Here is a 9164-nt window from a genome sequence, read left to right as displayed (position 1 = left end):
GCAAGACCAGGCTATGCAATAAAAAGGCCTGGTCTAGCAGTAACACACACTAACAATTGTTGGTGATCCATATATATGATGTACTGAAAGTATTATCCAACCGTACATGTATGATGTACTGAAAGTAATGTGTTTGTTGTGCATCTATAATAATATTCATTTCTGTCTGAGATCTTTAATTTTATAAATCTATTATGTTACTTTTATTTTGGAAATTGAGTACATATTTTGACATACCGGAAAGGAAATGAACTATTCGATCAAAAAGAAGAAAAAAAACTATGCTTTTGATGGACTGTAGGGAAATGACTAAAAATGTGTAGAAGAAGGGACGAGAATGGAGATAAAGGCACTATCTTTGCAAGGTTATGGAACTACATATTCATATTAATTTATATAGAATACATATCTTGTTTTGTCAATTCATTACATTTTTTTTCCTAACTACATGTGTATAATGTATTGTGGTATCTCCTAGATTTTGACTAAGTACATATCGATATCTACTAGTTTTCACTCGGTATATATCAATATCTACTATGTTTTTGATTCTTATTTTCCTTAGTACATGTGTATATGTACTGCAATTTTCTATTTTGCTTTTGAAATTTTGTGAGTTTTGTTGAAAAATTATTCGCAGACATATGAAATTTTGCATGTTATAGGGGGTTATATCCTACAGTAGCTATGAACCTTTTGGTGCTGAGTAGATATACGAGATTTTGATGAGTTTGAGGAAGTTGGAGATGTATTCATATATTTAAATGTATTGTGAACTTAATGAATGAGGTTCAAGAATAAAGTAACAAATTTCTCAATAATCTTCAATTTATCTGATTTGGATCTCTGTGATGTTTACCTAATATTGTATAATGGGGTCTGAAGGACGTGGTATCATTAGCCTGCTCATCAAACAAGGAGACAATGTCAAATGTGTGATATCTACTAAGTTTTCGTGTCGGTACACATCAAATATGTACTACGTTTCCACTCGGTGCGTATAAATATATAATATGTTTTTACTCTGCACATACCATTATGTACTAAGTTTTTACTTTTGTACGTATCAATATTGTACTACTGCAAAAGGAAACCGAGTTCGAGCTGTCCTCGCCATCAAGAGACATGTTAGTGCGTGAAATTTTCTGCATCATGGTTATCCACTTTTTTGTTACATAGTATTTTACCCCTATAGTTGTGTGTACGGAACAAGCATTAAAATGTAATGAACTCCTAAAAAGAATCTATGTATATATCCATCCAGTAGATTTGATGGTTTTTTTTCTTAATCTTTTACCAGCCTTTTGCTTTTATCGTTTTTATAGTATGATTTATGAGTTCTCCACTTTGTTTTGTTAGTACATACTTTGTTTATCAAAAAGAAACATATTTAATGAAAAATATTAGTTGAACTCACGATATACAAATGATGTGCTACAAAAAAAATCACTGGACATAAATGATGTACTCCGGAGAAGCCAAACCAACGTATCCAGGAGAGGAACTTGCAGTACATAAACGGTGTACACCTAAACAAGAGGAGAAATCGAAACAATTACAACATGCATTGCTGATTTATACCAAGTTAAAATACAACTTTTTATTTTAGCACCTCCCAAGTTGGAGTTGCAGGCCTGCAATCTCAAACTCTATATTCTTCTAGCACCAATTTTCATTGCATCACTTCAACAATTCACAATCCAAAGCTTTGTCTATATTTACACTAATTTGGTAAAATATGAGGATTATACACTGCAACACATGCAATTACCCTGCAACATACGCCCAAAAAGTAAATAATAAACTTTACCTGGCAAACTTTATATAAGAACTAATTTTTACAACAATTATGTATCGAAAGAAAAATAAATTCACCTAGTTTTTCGCAGTACATAAAATTATGTACTGGCATTTGACATTGTCAAAAACCATCACTACATCCAAATAGGAATTGCGGTTTTCATCAGTACAGTTGAAAATGTATTGGCAGTTACAATGTTAAAAACCGGTACCACCAAATATGTATTGGGGTTTACCTTCAACTCTATCATACTAATTTTAAACTGTACATGAAGTCTTTTATCAGGACTTACTGTTGAGGCTGACCCCTCTTAAAAACCTAGTTGTTGAGACTTCTAAAATGGAAATGCTTCTTCCGCAAATTTGTAACTGCATATAACTAAATGTATAAAGTTAGACTTGGGATTCACTGTCTTTGACCAAATGTACGTAAAGATAGGAATTCTCTTCTTTCATTTCATGTTGGAATCTGAATTCACCATTGTTAGTGAGTAATGAATATCTTATCATGCTATAACTTATAATAATGCATATATTATACAGAATATACAACAGTCTACGAACCATTTTACGACTATGATATTCAGTACATATTAATATATGTTGGGTGAAACCATATTACATATCAATGTATACTAAGTGAAACCATACTGGAAAGTTTTACACACAAACTGATATGCTACTTATGGACCACTACATATTGATAAGTTTTACACACAAAATACCACAAAATAGTAAGTAACACTACATATTGACAGGGAGATTTTCACATAAAAGAGGTTTTTACATGGTATATATCAATATGTACTGATACTTATTCAAGCATAAAAGAAGGTTCTATATAGTACATGTCAATATGTAATGTTAGATCACATACACAACACTAATATATCTGACGTTACATATTGATATGTTTTAATGCATACCCAAGCATAAAAGAGGGTTTACATAGTACATGTCAACATGTACTTTTAGATCATACAAAAAAACTCTAACCTAACTATCAAACTATACATCTTGATATGTACTATTTCTTTTAGAAGTGAAATTAGAAGTGATTTTTAGATCTATACCTTTTTGATAAAATTGTTTTCATCCCTTTTGTTAGTGAAGGACTAATAACGTTTTGTCTTCATTTGTTGTTGTTGGTGAAGGAGAAACAACGTTTTCTCTTCCATTTGATTGTTGGTGAAGGAGTAACAGGAAACCAAATCATAAAACCAGATCTAAAACAAATCTCCATTAGATCAACTATGTCAATATCTTCTTGTACGATTTTTCTTCATCTTTTCACCATTTTTTTTCGTTTAGATCTGATTTTTCAGTTGATTTTCTGATGGTTTCAATAGATTTTTGTGATGATTTCATCAAATCTAGGGTTTTCTCGTTGATTTTCTTCTGTTTTGGTTGATTAAGAAGATCAATTAATATGGCGAGGTAGCAGAGAATGACAGGAAGTAACAAATAGAAGTTTTTTAATGGAAGAAACATAGAGAAGTTGTTTCTCTATTGTCCGGGAGGGTACTCGGGTCTTTTTGCAAGACCGTAACTTTTTTTGGACCTCCGATTAAATAATTTTTTCTGGATGGACAACAAATTAAACGGATCCAGGTTTTCTGGACCAACTAAGAAATTTCTCTTTGTAAATTGTAATGCCAATACGTTTTCTTTCGCAACGTCTCCATTTATTATTATGAATTATTACCGTTTATAAGAAACATAAAGGAGATACAACTTGTCTTTTGTTATGGGTCTTTGTTGCCAGTTACTGGGTTAGTGAAAGGACGCGGTCTTGTCGTTTTCTAGTTTGCGTACTTCATGTATGCCTCGCCCTATTACAGTTCAATGGTGTTGGAGAGGGTCGTGATCGATTGCTTGTCCTGCTATTTCGATTTCTCCAGCGACGCGTTTGCGGTCGAAGATACTACTGTTGGATGGCCTAATCTTTAATGATAATGACAATATTTGGTGGCGTTTTTTCTATCTTGTTGATATCCAGTACTGTCGGGGGTAGCTTAATTTTCTTATTTGCTATTGTTGATGGTGGTTTTTAGCTTAGGGTTAGAATTGTAAAATCTTACATCTGATGTGATGTCACTCTGTAAGGAAACGGAGCCATGAGTGTCAACCTCTTCACTGACACATTTATTGATCAACTCAATATTTTCTTATGAAATTTACCCAGAATGGTGCATGTAGCAACAATCCCAGCATTCTGTAAATTTTGGCACCTTGCCTACACTCAATTAAGATAAGTTTCTTTGAATGATTTCTGTGCTATGTTCCCCGGCTGAACCCTTAATTTTGATATGGCATGAAAATTTGTGTTCACTCGCAGCAGAGTAACACGAATTTCCAAATATCAAAAATAAGGTCTTTGCATAAGGTATTCAATCAGAAAGCATGCTTCTCTCTGGCAACGAACTTAAAAGAACTATGTGTCAACACATAAAATTCAATCAATTATCCTGAATAATTTGCAAAAGTTAGGGTTTTGAGACTTGCGTAGTATATCAGACCTTGCTTGTCGAAATTAAGCCTACGCAAACAAGGTAATTAATCCGCCATGGATTAGCAGATGCAAAATCTTGCCCAGAATCAGAAAACAAGGAGTCGCAGGATAGGAGCAACAACAAACAGAGGCGTGGCCATGACTTAGGCCAATCGACACCATTTTCCATTGGCCACGCCCCATCCTAAACTGTCCCTATTTCCCTCGACCAATCAGGTCGCCTTAAACTCGCCACACGCACATAAGTTGTGGATGGGCTCATACTTGCCGGCCCTATTTCCCATCGACCAATCAGGTCGCACTAAACCTGCCACGCACACCAAAAGGGTGTCCACGCCCATGCTTGGACAGATCCCTGCTTTCATTGACCAATCAGGTTGCTCTAAACCTGCCACAACTTTAAAAAGGGTGGAAATTGTGTCAAAAGGTTACCCTACCAAGTTGGCTTCCCAAAACCATGCCAACATGCTAACAACATGTCAAACAGGCCAAAAACAAATATGCCAGGCGCACATGCCAAAAAACATGCCAAACATGCCAAACGCGCATGTCAGGCGCACATGCCAAACGGCATGCCAAAAGCACATTCCAAACAGGCATGCCAACTGCACATGCCAAACGTGCCACCTGCCGCATACTACATGCATATACGCTAATTAGCGCTTCGACATGCCAAACCCTAATTTAGGAAAAGTTGTCGCGCCAACCGAGCCAAATAATGTTCCACAGAACATGGAGATCAATGTGGCCATTAAAACTGATGTTGCCACACCACGTTTGAATCTAACACCAACGTGCCAAAAATCCAGCGGTCATGGCTACGCCAGGCGCCACTTGCACCATCGTGCTGCTGGAATGCACAAACTATGCCAGCCATGCCGCAACACCACTAGCATGCACTTAAGGCGCCACTGTGCCATTTCCAGGCGCCAACGAAAGGTAGCCACAATCGACAGCTACCCTTCCCCATGAGATGCAATCTCAGCCATCTAAGTTTTCCACCAAACTAACAGACTTGCGGCAACTTTTAGGTGACCAGCCGCCTAAATCCTGTGGCCATGGCTACGCCAGGCGCCATTTACACCAGCATGCCGCTGCATGCACAAACTATGCCATCCATGCCGCAATGCCACTGGCATGCACTAAAGGCGCCACTGTGCCATTATCAGGCGCCAACAGAAGGTATCCATAATCAATGGTTACCCTTCCTCATGAGATGCAATCTCAGCCATCCAAGTTCGCCATCGAACTGATATACTTGTGGAAAGTTTCAAGCGGCCATCCAAGACGAGTCTAATAGCATCACATTCTATTTTCCTACGGAAAGTCTCGTGATTTTGACTTTCCAAAGTGCTACATGCTTTCCACAAAGAACACTCGAGACATCAAACATGTCACAAACTGGGGGATACTCATCAGGGTATTGGTCTGGCGGTTTACAGGATGCGGCGTGTAATACAACCGTTAAAAGAAAGTGTCATTAAGAAGGTAGGTTAGTAATGGAAAGAAGTAATGGTGTAAACGTTTCCTTCATCATGGAAGCATAAACTCTAACGTTACATGTTACTCTACTCTTCCACCACTCAATCGTTTCCACTTCCTACGAGATCATGGTAAGTTTTATTATGACTTGTATAAATAGGTTTCACCTATTTTCCACAAAACAAATTTTTATTGGTCAGCAACAACATAGTATCCAGAAATCACCAAAGAACTGATAGCTTTTCATTCTGCAAGCCAGTTTCATTTTATGATACAAGTCATAAAACAAGCCACACCTTCAGAATTAACCATTCTGGTCTCAACACTTACTTCTTTTCCCTCCCTAAGACCAACCCTTCTCCTTCACTTTATGACCGAAGCAAGCCTGGAACGGTCATTTCTTGGTTTAGGCCAGGATTGTACAGATTGATCTCTCGAATCAAAAGTACTCCTATGCAGTGCATCGTTTAGGGTTTAGATTTGTTTCTCATCCACACACCCAAATTTACCAAAACCAGCAGAAACAGTTTTCACCCACAAACAATTGGCGACCACAGTGGGAGGTTAATCTCTAGGTTGCAATATCCATCATCCAATTTTGTCACACGAGATATTTGGAATGATCTGAAGCGCGTTGCCCAAGGAAAGATAGATTCAAGAGAATTGCGCCTAGGGACTGGAGATTCTCCGTCTTACCACGGATTGACATGAAGATGTTTCACAGAACGACTGGGGACTTCTCGCAGTATGGACGGCGTCACCCGCAAAACTCGGATTTACACCCTGAGAATCTAGTTTTGTTGAAAGACCCTAAAAGTGAGTAAGTTTTGTCAGGCAATGTTTACACGACCTATTGCTTTGAGTTTCAACATTGATAATAGAAACTGATAACTATGTTATCCCAAGATTTCATGTTATCCCATATTTTTCGTTTGCATACGACATTCATGGTTTCGTGACTTTTCTGGAATAATTATGCTACTCACAGTCGTAATCAAAGTGGCATTCTTTAGAAAATAGTTCATTCAAAAAATAATCCAAAACCCTCATAAGAAGCAATCATCTATTAATCCAAAAAAACCCAGAAAATCAAACCATAAACTAGGCGTTTTGTTTGCCTTTCAAAAAAAAAATCCCTAAGAAAAAGAAGTTCAGAAGACAGAAGATATTAAAGGGAAATCATTCAACAATGGTTTGTTCTTCTTGGAGAAAGCATCCTTCGAGATTTGAAGAGCCGCCCATTTCAACTTCAACTCCTGAGACAACCTTTCGACTTCTGCTTCCTGTTGGTTGATCACATCCACAGAGGGACCTTCGATCGCTTCAGCCTGCAACTTTTGGATCCCGGAAAAATATTCACAGAACCAAGAGACGTTGAACTCAAAGTCTACACACATATCCCGGTGAAACTTCCAGCTTGAGACTACATCTCCAGAAACATTATGGCCAGTCACATTGCACATGTCATGACTCGAAGATAAAGCTTCTTCCACGCGCTTGTCCAGCGCAAATCGGTTAGTGATCTTTTTGGATGTGGAAATATGTCCATACCTTTTCCATATCTTGGTATACAGTGCCTCATACTTAACTGGTACACTGAAACCTCCAATCAGCACGTGATCTTCATAAGGAGTCAAGAAAGGAGGGACGAAAGTGGCGCCTACAGCTGAACCCGCAACCAACAAGGATTCTTTGGTAACAATCACACCAGCAGCTACAGAAGCGTTATTCGCCATTTGAAGCATAGCAACCTCTCCAGGATGATCAACCTCCATCTCCAGATTACCAGCGGGTACAACTTCCATGATTGGAGATGAAGCCATATCTTCACTGTAACGATTCTCTCTCTCAGGTTTATTGATTTATGATTTTTCGTGGGTTGTAGTAATGAGGTTCAAACTCTCGGATTTTTGAAGGATAATTTTTAGACTTAATAAAAAAAAGATAGATATATACAATAAAATATTAACAATGGTGATAGGTACTGGGACTAATGATTCGTACAATCTTCATAAAATAGGGCTCAATGAATTATTCTCGACAATAATCGCTCAAAACATAAGTTATATGGACTCTTATTTTGCCAAAGTAGATTCTCAAAAAAATTGATTGTAAATGTTAAGCATGGAACATCAAATCACCTAAGCTAAGCATGACCCATCTAATCAAATAACACCCAATTTAATCAAATCATATTTCAATTAATTTTTAATGCAAAAGTCTTAAAAAGAGTTAATTAAATTACCCATGTATGAAGCTCGGCCTCCTCCGTCGTCCCAGTGTTGGGGTTTAACTCATCATAGTAAAAATGCTCTCAAAATAATTATTTATGGCTCAAAAATGGTTCACAGTGATGAAATAAAGAGAAAATGATGAAAATCGGGTGTTTGCAACGTTTATAATTGTTGCAAACACTGTTACAAAGAACGATAAAAGAATACTGCTGTTGTCTGCATAGCTGACTACGACCCACAGGGACTGGTCGTTGTCACTGTTGAAGAACGACGGTTTTTGGCTGTCTGTTCTTCGTGTTCTTCATCTTCATCAATGGTAGCAGCAGCAACAGAGAAAAATGGTGGATTCTTCCTCTGTAGCGCTCTCCTCTCTACTCCCAACTCTCGACACCTTTCCTAATCGACCCAACAGGCCTTTTTATACTCGACAGGCATTGAAATATTTCGAGTTAACACCATATAATTTCTCTTCAAAACTGGCAGATACGAGAATATTTTCTTACTCTTCTTTGCGTCTTCTAAGTTGTCTTTCCTTTTTTATCCTGATTTGATAGGGACGAATTTTGTTGAGTAAAGAAGAAAATCTTGTCCCATGCAATACGCATCGAATCAAATATTCGATGAAATATTTTTTCTTTACTACAGTTCCATGTTGAGCTCCGTTTCACTCGATCCAGCCCAATTCAGTTGATCCAATTGATTAAACTAACGCTGTTTTTCTCTACCAACTCCAGCCCAAATGATTTACATTGTTGAATCTCTTTAAAACTGCCCGAGAGTTGGAATCCAAAATTCATGCAGACGTGAAAGAATTTCCCGCCAAATTCGGTTCAAATGGGGAAGAAACTGGTATCCCCTATCCAGAGTAGGGGTGCGAATATCAGATGCCTTGGGGGTGCTCCTTAGTAATTGGGTTACCCCTTATCCAAAAGAGAGAGTCCGAATAACACTTGTCCTCCGGGTGCCAAAATCAACTTTTCGAGCCGAATTTTCCAAAAATGTTTATTTCCTAAAAGTACATAAAAACACAATATTAGTACAAAAATAGAGTTCCAACAATACGGACATTGAGGACAAATTAGACACAAAAATGTGTCTATCAAATACCCCCAAACTTATTATTTGCCAGTCCTCGA

This window comes from Papaver somniferum, chromosome 2 (genome assembly GCF_003573695.1).
Source record: "Papaver somniferum cultivar HN1 chromosome 2, ASM357369v1, whole genome shotgun sequence".
NCBI classification, from domain to species: Eukaryota; Viridiplantae; Streptophyta; class Magnoliopsida; order Ranunculales; family Papaveraceae; genus Papaver; species Papaver somniferum.
Note: the sequence above shows the minus strand (reverse complement) of the source record.